Source organism: Babylonia areolata, chromosome 12 (genome assembly GCF_041734735.1).
Source record: "Babylonia areolata isolate BAREFJ2019XMU chromosome 12, ASM4173473v1, whole genome shotgun sequence".
NCBI classification, from domain to species: Eukaryota; Metazoa; Mollusca; class Gastropoda; order Neogastropoda; family Buccinidae; genus Babylonia; species Babylonia areolata.
The window spans coordinates 12633310-12645809 of record NC_134887.1 but is presented as its reverse complement, the minus strand read 5'-3'; positions in this window follow the sequence as shown (position 1 = coordinate 12645809).

The following is a 12500-nucleotide window of genomic DNA, read 5'->3' as shown; positions in this document are numbered from 1 at the left end:
CGGTCTACGTCTGAGCTGACTGGGTTTGAGAGTAACTAGCTGGACGGCATTTTTGCTGAATTTTGTGTATGAGTTGTTCTTTGATTAACTCTCTCCATACGAACGGCGAAAGAGACGACGTTAACAGCGTTTCACCCCAATTACCATCATCAAAATATTACAAGCGGAAGGCTCTTATACTGAGGAGGTGAAGGTTAACAAAGAATACCACAATTCTGACGACGGAAGCTAAAGGCTTGGGTCATTCAGACACCCACTGGACATCCGAGGGGTCTGTGTAGAGGAGAAGAGAGGACTGGCCGTACTGAGTGAGTTAAATTATTTGCATAGTTCGCGGTTTTCTAAGGAAGGACTGATGATAATTCATCTTCGATTGTTTGACTTTGTAGGCAAAATGTCTTCTTGTGGAATGTTGAAGGATCTACCCTTTATTCTCAATTTGCATACTGACTGTTTCTGAATATAATTAAGATACCCTTACAGTAGACAAGGTTCCGTTTTGTATTCTATTTATATTGTATTCTATTTATATTGTATTCTATTATATTGTTTCTTTTTTTCTTTCTTTTTTTTTTTTTTTTTTTTTGTACGCTTATAGTTGACTTCATCAAGTTTTTGCGCCTTATAAATATTATTATTATTAGTAGTAGTAGTTGTTTTTTGTTTTGTTTTTAATGTATTTATCTTTTTTTTCTCAAGGCCTGACTAAGCGCATTGGGTCACGCTGCTGGTCAGGCATCTGCTTGGCAGATGTGGTGTAGCGTGTATGGATTTGTCCGAACGCAGTGACGCCTCCTTGAGCTACATAAACTGAAACTGATTCATCAGTAACACACACACACTCACACACACACACACACACGCTCTCTCTCTCTCTCTCTCTCTCTCTCTCTCTCTGTGTCTATGTGTGTGTGTGTTTGCGTTATATATATATATATATATATAATATATATATATATATATATATATATATATATATATATATATATATAACACAAACGTTAAGGGGAAAATTATTGAAAAAGAAGAGAGAAAAAAAGGGACGACAACGACAATGACAACGACGATCATGACAACGAAATGCTGGTGTTAGCGAAGACATCGGCGATTATTATTTCTACTGAAACAGACAGACACCTGTCTGTTGCATTTCTCACGGGACGGGTCGTTGCAATGCAGCACCACCACCCTCTAAATTCCAACATCAGAATTACTGCCAAAAAAAACAAAACAAAAACACACAACATAATTATTGCTGTGCTTTATGACTCAAGCGGAAAATATACACCAAGACTTTACGCATGGGATTATCGAAATGAAACAACCTTCTACATAAACATTGACAGAACACACACACACACACACACACACACACACACACACACACAGAGTTCCGCAATGCTGTACCCTCACGAAGGGAGCGTGAAAACAGAAGCAAATTAAGTTTTGATGTTTGTTGTAATGAAACCTGTTTGTGTTGGCCTCCATTCGCATGCAACAATTGTCTTTGGAAATTGGCTTTTCGTTTTCGGAGAAAACACTCAGAAAACGAATTCTGTTAAATAAACAGGGTCAAAGAATGAAAGAAATAAATCAAATAAACAAACAAAAGAAAACAGAAGCACGCACAAACGCACGCACACACACACACACACACACGCGCACGCACGCACACGCACACACACATGCGGACAACGTGTCCTGTCCAGCGTAGCTGGCACTGGATCAGCAGGCTTTCGATGCTGGGCAGGCCGCTCCTCTTTAGGACCTGAAGGTTGGAGACCCTGTCTTGCCACTTTATGCCGAGGATCTTTCGTCGGCATCTCTGGTGAAACTGCTCAAGTTGTTGAATGTGACAGCGATACGTCGTCTATGTACAACAGCAGTACAACAAGGTGGTCAGCACAACAGCTCTGAAGGTTTTCATTTTGGTGCTGAGCCTGATGCCTTTGTTGTTCCACAGCCTGTTGTTGAGCCTGCCAAAGGCGGAGCTGGCCTTGGCGATGCGCAGCGTCACTTCTGCATCAAGGGCTCCTCCGTTGCTGCATAGATGTGCTGCCCAGGAAGCAAAACCTGTCGACTAACTTGATCTCTGTGTCATCGATCATAATTGTAGGTGGAGGAAGGGGGTAGGGGGGGGGGGGGGACACTGGCGTTCTGTGAGCTAGCTGGTTGGTACAGGGACTCAGTACTGTGTCATCAACTAACATCACCATCAATATCGTGATCGTCGTCGTTGTCGTCGTTTCCCCCATCTCTCTCTCTCTCTCTTCTTTGTTCTCTCTATCAATTTTTTTCCACGGAAAAAGACAAGAAACCCCAATCCTGATGACAATGGAACATTTGTGTTTTTTTGCCTGTGTCACTAAAAATGTGCGGTTTAAACTATTCCAGTTTTATGCCTGCCTACCTGGTAATTTTTTGTTTGTTTGTTTTTGGTCAGGTAAGACAGAACGAGCAGCTTCGAATCAATTCTCACGTGGTGTTTCCGCTTTGATTGTAATTCCAACACGCAGACAGACGATACTATACCTTCAACAAATGCCAACAACAACAGCAAAACAAAAAGAACAACAACAACACTAAACCAGACAAATCCGCGTTTGACATTACAAGGAACGTAAACACCACCACTGAAATAAAAATTGCTGTGCGTAAAGAACACTTGAAAGGATTATGTTTGACATTATTCGGGGGGAAAAGACGCTTGAGAAAAGTTTTGTTGTGCTTTATTTGTGGCGAACGCCATGGTCTTTAAAGTGGACATTCAGTATCTAACATTATCGTTTACTGCTTATTTTTTTTTTTTAAATACACACGAGACATACAGGAGACAGGAAAGAGGAGAGAGAGAGCGACGGAGAGGGGGGGGCGAGAGAAGAAGAAGAAGAAATACACACACACACACGCACACACATACACACACACACACACACACACACACACGCACGCACACACACACACACACACACACACACACACACATATATATATATATATATATATGCACGCACACCCACACGTACAAACATACACACACACACACAGACATATAATTGTACAAACTCACACATCCACATTCATCCACACCCCCGACCACCCCCACACACACCCCTTCCCCTCCATACATATAATTAATGATGTGTATATACATATAAGATTACATAGGAGGTGGGGGATGGGGTTAGGTGGGATGGGGTGGGGGTGGGGTCCCCGCAATGTTTCCGTGTGGAACACAACAACAACAAGAAAGAGTGGAGTAGAGTGATGGCCTAGAGGTAACGCGTCCGCCTGGGAAGCGAGAGAGATCTGAGCGCGCTGGTTCGAATCACGGCTCAGCCGCCGATACTTATGTTTTTTTCTCCTCCTCCCACTAGACTTGAGTGGTGGTCTGGACGCTTAGTCATTCGGATGAGACGATAAACCGAAGTCCCGTGTGCAGCATGCACTTAGCGCACGTAAAAGAACCCAAGGCAACAAAAAAAGGATAGTTCCTGGCAAAATTCTGTAGAAAAATCCACTTCGATAGGAAAAAACAAATAAAAGCTGCACGCAGGAATAAATAGACAAAAACAAAACAAAAACAAAAAAAAAAGGGGGGGGGGGGGGGGGGGGGGGGGGCTGTAGTGTAGCGACGCGCTGTCCCTGGGCAGAGCAGCCCGAATTTAACACAGAGAAATGTGTTGTGATAAAAAAAAAAAAGCAATTATGTGCAAATGTTTTGGAACGAATTAACGGACTTGGTAACAGAGAGATGTGTAAACGCAGGAAATTTAAAGTTAACAACAGGCACTTGTGTTATTTGGACATGATGTGACAATAACAACTGATGCTGTTTTGTGTTTTTATAATAGTTTGCAAAGTATTACTTATATTTATGTAAAATTGAGGACAGCTTTCCACAAATATCAGTTGTTGTTTTTTAACAAATTAAAAACTCGACGTAGAATTGAAGAATACAATGCATATATTAACTTTAACCATGTCATTTTCTCTGCCAGATAGCTGCCTTACAAATTATTGATCACAAATGATTAGCAACCTGTTCACGATTAACGAAAATTAACCACCAATATTTATTTTTTTTTGTTATTGATATTCGTAAGAAATGATTGTGGTGTTCACTTGCTGTGAACGTGATCTAAGATACTTGACAGCTTGTGTAAGATCTTAAGAAATGAATGATAATATTCCATGATGATAACCAACCTATGTATAATCCGCTTAGCTGTTACTGTCTATCAGTCTGTTTATGTTGTTTTTTGACTCGCTTGTGTAAACAAAGTGAGTTTATGTTTTAACCCGGTGTTCGGTTATGTGTGTCTGTGTGTCCGTGGTAAACTTTAACATTCACATTTTCTCTGCAAATACTTGTTTAAAACAAGTATCTTGTTTAAAACAATATTGAACCTCTGGGATGGGCACACACAAAAAAAGAAAAAGAAAAAAAAAGAAGCCTGATTATATGCAAACTGGATTTACTGTTATATTTATATTTTTTGTATTCTCTAAACTTGGCACTTTGACCTCTTATTCTGACACAACAACAAGAGGAGTCATTATTATCATTTTTTTTTGTTCAAACAGGAACTTCTTTTGCTAAGCATGGAATTTTTATTTATTTTGCAAACGTTTTGATGCAGATAGTAAAAAAGGGAAATTACTCTGTAATTAATGCTAGGGGACTTAATTTATCACAAGTGAGTCTTGAAGACCTTGCCTCTCTTGTTCTGTTTGGTTTTCTTTATAAATGTCCATTAAGATGTTGTTGTAAAAAAAAATGTCAACCTATCAAAATGGAATTAAAAAAGTGTTTAAAAAAATAATTTAAAAAAAAAAGAAAAAAAGGAAAGCGTGTTTGTGATGCCTGACGCATGATGCTCTTTTATTTCCAGCGTCGCTCACTGAAGCCAAGTTCCAGAGGACGCTGAGTTAGCAAGGAACAGCAACAGAAAAAAAAACAGCAGCAACTTAGCAGCCTGCCAGCAGTTGAGGGAAAAAAAGTTTGGGGGGTAGGACCCACGTGGGAATCGGGTAAGTTTCAGTTTCAGTTTCAGTAGCCCAAGGAGGCGTCACTACGTTCGGGCAAATCCATATACGCTACACCACATCTGCCAAGCAGATGCCTGACCGCAGCGACCCCAAACGCGCTTGTCGGGCCCTTAAAAAAAAAAGGGGTGAATAAATAATAGAAAAGCTTTAAAAAAGTAAATAAATAAAAAAATAATGAAAATAAAAAAATTATAATATGAAAAAAGGTAGTGATGATATGATGAATAATAAAATAATAAAAAAATAAATAAATAAATAAATAAATAAATTTAAAAAGTCGGCAATCAATCAGTCAACATTCTTTTTTGTTGCCCTTCCATACCAGCATTGTCTCTTGTGTCTTTTGTCTGTCTGTTGTCTTTGTTTCGGTCTGTTGTCTGTCTTTTTTTGGTCTCTCTCTCTTCCCCACGTTTTTGTGTCTCTGTAGCTTTTTTGTCTATATCTTTTTTTTTTTGTGTGTGGGGTTGTGTGTTTGTGTGGGTGTTGGGGCCCCATTTTTTTCTGTGTCCTCTCGGTCTGTTTGTCTGCCCCTCTCCCTCTTTTTTCCCCCCCAATTTGTTGTGTGTTGTCTTTTTCTTTTCTTTTGTTTTTTTTGTCTGTCGTCTGTCTCTCCCCCTTTGTTTTTTTTTTTTTTTTTTTTTTTTTCCCTTTTTCCCCTTTCCTCCTCCCCCTTTTCTGTCTTTTAAATTGTTTTTCTTTTTCCCTTCTTTTTTCTTTTTTCTTCTCTCTCTCTCCTCTCTTTCCCCTCTCTCTCTTCCCCCCCCCCCCCCCCCCCCCCCCCCCCCAATTATACCTCCCGAAGAAGTTATGTGGCCAGGCATTTTAAAAATTGTCACGTTGTTGTTTGCAGAGGAAGAGTCTTATGCATCCACACTTTCTCTGGTCTTGGTCCACAAGCCTTTACCCTATGGAAACAAGTCTATCTTCAGTTATAAAAGCCATGATTACACCACACCAATCCTGCCCCATCTATCTTTTTGTCTAGTTTTCCTCTTCTTAACAGTCTCTCTATGCCCCCCCCCTCGTATATGAAGATTTAAGAAAGAGAATATTAACTCTCTCCATACGAACGGCGAAAGAGACGACGTTAACAGCGTTTCACCCCAGTTACCACCATCAAAATATTGCAAGTGTAAGGCTCTTATACTGAAGAGGTGAATGTTGACAGAGAATACCACAATTCTGACGACGGAAGCTAAAGGCTGGGTCATTGAGACACCCACTGGACATCCGAGGGGTCTGTGTAGAGGAGAAGAGAGGACTGGCCGTACTGAGTGAGTTAAAAGAATCGGCTAGACTCCCCTTGCATGTGTTACTTGGAGCAACAAATTTCAACCATAGACATAATGTATCAAGATATATTTTCCATGCTATCAATACAAGGAAAAAAGTTAATCTGCAGTCAGTGATCAAGCATGGTGAAATACTATATAAAAAACAAATGTCTATATGATGGGCACATTGTTTTAAGTATTATATCATTCAGTTTGTACTTGTTTTTGTTGTTGTTGTTGTTGTTGCTATGGGTAACCACAATGTTATATGACAACCTCACCGATCCACCCTTCCCCATTGTAATGTGACCCAAGGCCGATGTACATTAAACTTTCTGAGTTCTCTCTCTCTCTCTGTTCCCTGTCTCTCTTTCTACCTTTTGTTTGTGTTCATATATATGACGTTGTTCTTTATGAGATGGATGTTAACGCGGAAGTCCCTTCCCCCCTCTCACCCCCTCCTGCACCACCCCCCGGCCCCCCTTAACCCCCTGTTTACATGGGCAGAGAAAGGCCAAAACAATAAACCATTCAAAACTTCAAACTTCAGATTTCTTCTCCCCTTTTCTCTCTCTTCCCCCTCTCTCTCCTCTCACCCCCCCCCCCCCCCCCCCCCCCCCCCCCCCCCCCCTCTCTTCTCTCCTCTCTCCTCTTTTCTCCCCCTCTCTTTTCACTTTTCCTCTGAAGTGGTGTATAGATGACTGAGATTTGTTTCAAAAATCTTACTTGTGGTTGTTTGTTTGCTATAGTTTTGTCATTTGGAAAGGGGGAAAAACAAAAAATTTTTTAATATATTTAAAAAATAAAATAAAAATTTTTGAAAAATTAAAAATATTAGTAGTAGAAAAGTATCCTAAACTTAAATGAGGGGGTAGCAGAATGTGAAGACACGTTTCCTAATACTTCCCCTGAGGGTTTTGGTTCTTCGATTTTAACATCTCGCCCCTTTTCCCGAGTTTTTTTAAAAGGGGGAAAAAAACAACAAAACCTTTACCCCTTAAAAAAATTCAAGCAAGGTTTTCTGTTTTTAAAAAAAGAATTTTCAAAAAAAACCCAAAACCCCCCCAAAAAACCAAAAATTTCCGAAAAAAACAAAAAAAACAGGAAAAGCGGGGGAAAAAAAAAAAAAAAAAAAAAAAAAAAAGGACTAAGAACAAAAAAGAGAAGAGAGGGGGGGAGGGGGAAGAAGAAAAACACACAAACACACACACACACACACACACAACAACACACACAACACACACCAAACACACACACACACACACACACACACACCCCACCCGCGCGCCCCCACATACACTGACACGCGCGCGCACGCCCCACACACACACACACACACGCCCTCACACGTACACACGCACAAAGCTGACCGGATAGTTTATTTGCATGTTTACTGAACCGCTCAAAAGTGGAGCAATAGCGGAAAACAAAACACCACACACGCAGCACCCTCACACCACCACACCACACACACAAACACACCACACACCAACATGCACACGCCCACACACACACACATACAACCCCACACACACACACACACACACCAACTAAGACCCACAAATAAACAACTCCGACAACCCCTTTGGCACAAAAAAAAGAACCCTTTAAAAGAAATTTTCCCCTCACACACAAACCACACACCACACACCCCGCTCACACACACACACAACACACACACCACCCCAAACACCCCCACACACCTCCCCCCACACAAAAAAACACACAAACCCCTTCACCCACCCACAACACACCCACACACACACTACACACAAAAACCCACACCCATCAAAACACCACAGCTACCACACCCTACACATAAAAAAAAAAAAAAACCAAAATTTTCCCCCCTAAGCCACACACACACACCACACCCAACACAAACACACACACACCACACACCCCGCACCGAAACCCCACCCTCAAAAACCCACAACCACTCCCAAACACACACACACAACCCACACAATCACACACTCACCACTCACCACCACCACACCACCCCCAACACATACACACACCACCACTTTTCCCACACCCCTCACACAAAAACACACCACTACACAACCAAGCACACCACAAAAAACCAAAAACACACCCCAAACATCACACACACCCAACACAACCACACACACACAACACACAACACAACCCACGAAAAACCACAAACGAACACACACCACACGAACACACACGCACAACACACACACAAACAAAAAACCACAAAACACCACACACACACTACCAAACTGGCGTTTCGTCATTCGGATGGACTACAAACAGAGGCCCGAGGTGCAGCACACGCGGGGCCACTAAAAAAAAAAAACCCAAAAAAAAAAAAAAAAAAATGTAGACAATGTGCCCCTTTGGCAAAATTTCTGCAGCAGAAGAAACCACTCTTGACAGTTCCCCCAAAACTTTAACTCCTCGTACGGCCAGTCCTTCTTCCCTCTACCAGACCCCCGGTGTCCAGTGGGTTTTTGAATGACCCAAACCCTTAGCTTCGCGTCAAATTGTGGTTTCTTTGTTAACATTCACCTCTTCATTTTTAAAGAGCCTTCCGTTTGCAATTTTTGATGGTTTAAAATTGGGGTGAAACGCTGTTAAGTGTCTTTTCCCCGTTCGTTTGGAGGGGAAAAAAATTAAAAAAATAATTGAAGGTTGCACTCAAAAAGGCCTCTAAAAACGGCCGCTTGTTTATGGCTGGTCGTTGCTTTTTGTATGTGGTGTGGCATTTATGGATTTGTCCCGAACGCATTGACGCCTCCTTGAAAAAACCAAAAAAAACACCCCCACCTGAAACTGAAACTGAAATTCAGAATTAAGAAGGTGAGTTGAGAAAAAAAGAAAAGAAAAAAAAAGCAGGATCAATGCCTATGTATTGTATTGTATTGTATTGTATTGTATTACTCTTTTTTTTTATCACAACAGATTTCTCTGTGTGAAATTCGGGCTGCTCTCCCCAGGGAGAGCGCGTCACTACACTGAGAGTGCCATCTATTTTTTTGGTGTTTTTTTCCTGCCTGCAGTGTTTTTTTTAAATTATGGGTTTTTCTACAGAATTTTGCCAGTGACAACCCCTTTTGTTGCCGTGGACTCTTTTTACGTGCGTTAAATATAGCCTTGAGATGGCCTTAGTGGTCGGCGAGGCTCTAAGCACCATAATTACGTGCGTTAAATGCATGCTGTACACAGGACCTCGGTTTATCGTCTCATCCGATCCAAATGACTAGTGTTCAGACTACCACTCAAGGTCTAGTGGAAGGGGTGGGTGGGGGGCGGGGGGGGGGAGAAAATATTGGCGACTGAGCCGTGATTCGAACCAGCGCGCTCAGATTCTCTCGCTTCCAAGGCGGACGCGTTACCTGTAGGTTATCACTCACATATAGGCCCATCGCTCCACGTGATATGCCTTCTTCCGTGGAAATCAATCGGTACTGGTGCCTAATGAACTAGGGCTGGCAGCCTGAATGATAATGTCAGGAGATCGTTCAGTGAGATATCTGTAGACTGTACTGAGCATGGCTGTGGTATTTTGGTGCTGGGTGAATGACATCGACCGTAAGATTGTTTTCTTCTTCTTCTTCGTCTTCGTCTTCTTCTTTTTCGTCGTCGTCGTCGTCATCTTCTTCGTCTTCTCCTCCTTCCTTTTCTTTATTTTTATCTTCTTCTTTTTGTTTGTTCCCTGTCTGACTGTCTGTCTGTCTGTCTGTCTGTCTGTCTCTCTGTCTCACTCTCTTTCTCCCTCTCCCTCTCTCTTTCCCTCTCATTCTCTCTCTCACTCTCTGTCTCTCTCTCTCTCACTCTCTCTCTCCTCCCTCTCTCCCTCTCTCACTTTCTCTCTCTCTCTCATTCTCTCTCATTCTCTCTCACTCTCTCTCTCTCCCTCCCTCTCTCTCTCCCTCTCTCTCTCCCTCTTTCTCTCTCATTCTCTCTCTCTCTGTTATTTTCTTCAGTCCACTAGTTTCTTCTATTACATTTTTCTTTTTTTTTCTTCTTTTTTTTCTGATACAGTTTCTCATCATTTCCGTTCTTTTCATTGTTACTTTTTGTTTCATCTTTTTTTTTTCTTCTATTTTCTGTCTTCCTTCTGTCATTATTTTTTCCTTTAATGCCCCCCCCGACTTTTTTTTTATTTTCTTTTTTTTCTTTCTTTTTTTTTAAAAAAAAAAAAAATTCACCTTTTCCTTTTTTTTTGCTTTTTTTTTTTTTCATCCCCTATTAATTTTTAAGAAAATGGTGGATTTTTTACCGAATTTTCTTTTTAAAAAAAAAAAAAAAATTTTTTCGATGGACCAAACCCAAAAAAGGGGGGGCCTTGCCTTTTTGTCAATGCTTTTTTGTTTTCTTCAAAAAAAACCCTATAATAATTTTAAAATTTGAAAAAATGAGTTGTTTATTTAAATTTTTGGAAAAAAAAAAAAAAGTAAAAATTTAAAATTTTTTATGGGCCCCCCAAAAAAGGAAATCAAAAAAATTTTTTTTTTTTTTTTTTTTATTTTTTTGCTTGGTTTTTTAAGGGTTTATAATTTCCATTTTAATTTGGCCCGGGGGTAAAAAAAAAAGGGAAAAAAATGGCAGAGGAAAACAGAGGAAAAAAAATTGTAAAAAGAGAGAAAGATGACAAAAGGGAAAGGGGAGACCTGGGAGGAAAAGAGAAGAGAAGGACGATGAGACAGGGAACAGAGACAGGAGAGACACAGACAGCAGAAGTGAAAAAGGAAAAAGACAGGGAAAAAAGACTGAGAAGGGGGAGACAGAGAGACAAGACAGAGAAAAAGAAACCAACAGGCAAAAAAACAAAAGGGAGAGGAGACTGAGAAGGGAGACAGAGACAGAGAGAGACACGGCAACCAAGAGAGAGAGAAAAACAGGGGAGACGAGCAGAGGAGACACAGCAGACAAGAGAGAGAGAGACTGGGGGGGACAAAAAAGGAGAGACCAGGCAACAAAAGAGAGAGGGTGGGACAGGGAGACAGAGAAAAAGAAACAACGAGAGAGAGATGAGACAAAAAAGACAGAGAAGAAAAGAAAAGAGAGAGAAGACTGAGAAAAAGGAGAGAGGACGAAGAAGGGGGGACAGACAAACACAACAAGAGGAGACTGAACAGGGAGCAGAGAAGACAAGCCAGGAGATGAGAGAAAAGAGAGACGGGGGACAAGGGAGACAGAAAAGGGGGAAAAAATCAGGGGGGAAAAAGACTGGAGAAAAAAAGAACAAGAGGGCGGGGGAGGGACAGACAGAGAGAAGAGACTGACGGAAAAAAGAAAGGGGAGGGGCAAAAGGGGGGAAAAGAAAAGAAGAGAGAGAGAGAGACAAAACAGAGACGCAGCTAAAAAAAACCAGGGATCCAGAGGAAGAGATTGGATTGAGAAATGGGAGAAATGGAAAATTAAAGGCAGATAACATAAAAAAGGAATTAAAAAAAAAAAAAAAAAAAAAAAAACAAAAAAAAAAAGGAAATCTCTTCACCCTCCCCCCCCCCAATTTCCGCCTCCCCCCCCACCCCCTTAACCCCCCTCCCCCCCCCCCCCCCCTTCCTCCCACACACCAACCCCACACTTTTGGTAATCCTCATCGAATTGAGGCCGTCTAAAGGTGCAATAAGAAATTTTGGGGATCTCTGACGAAACACATTTTGGGAAACACTCACACCACACACACACCACACACACCCACACACCACCACTCACACACACTTACACCCGTCCAATGACCTTTAAAAGAAGACTTCTTCCGTCTTTTCTCTCTCCTCCCCCCCCCCTTTTTTTCCCCCAACACACCCCCCACACACAAAACCAACTCAGTCTTCATTGTTCACCAAACTGAATTAAAAAGCCACAATGATGATGGTGATGATGATGATGATGGTGATGCTCTTGAATATTAAGAAATCGGACGCGCGGTCCCAAAGGACTCGTCGGTCACAGCACAAAAAGAACCGAAAAAAAGGGAAAAAAACTTCACACCCTGAAAAGAGAGAGATGAAAGAAACGGGAATAAAATCTTCAGTGAGCCATTGCGAAGGACAACAAATAGAGGTTAGGAGGAGGGCTGGGGTTTAGGAGGTTGTGGGGGGCGGAGGAGGGAATGGAGGTTTGTTTGTGATGGGTATATGTGTGGGGGGTGGGGGTGGGGGCCATTGGGAGAGGGGGTGGGAGAGACAAGAGGTT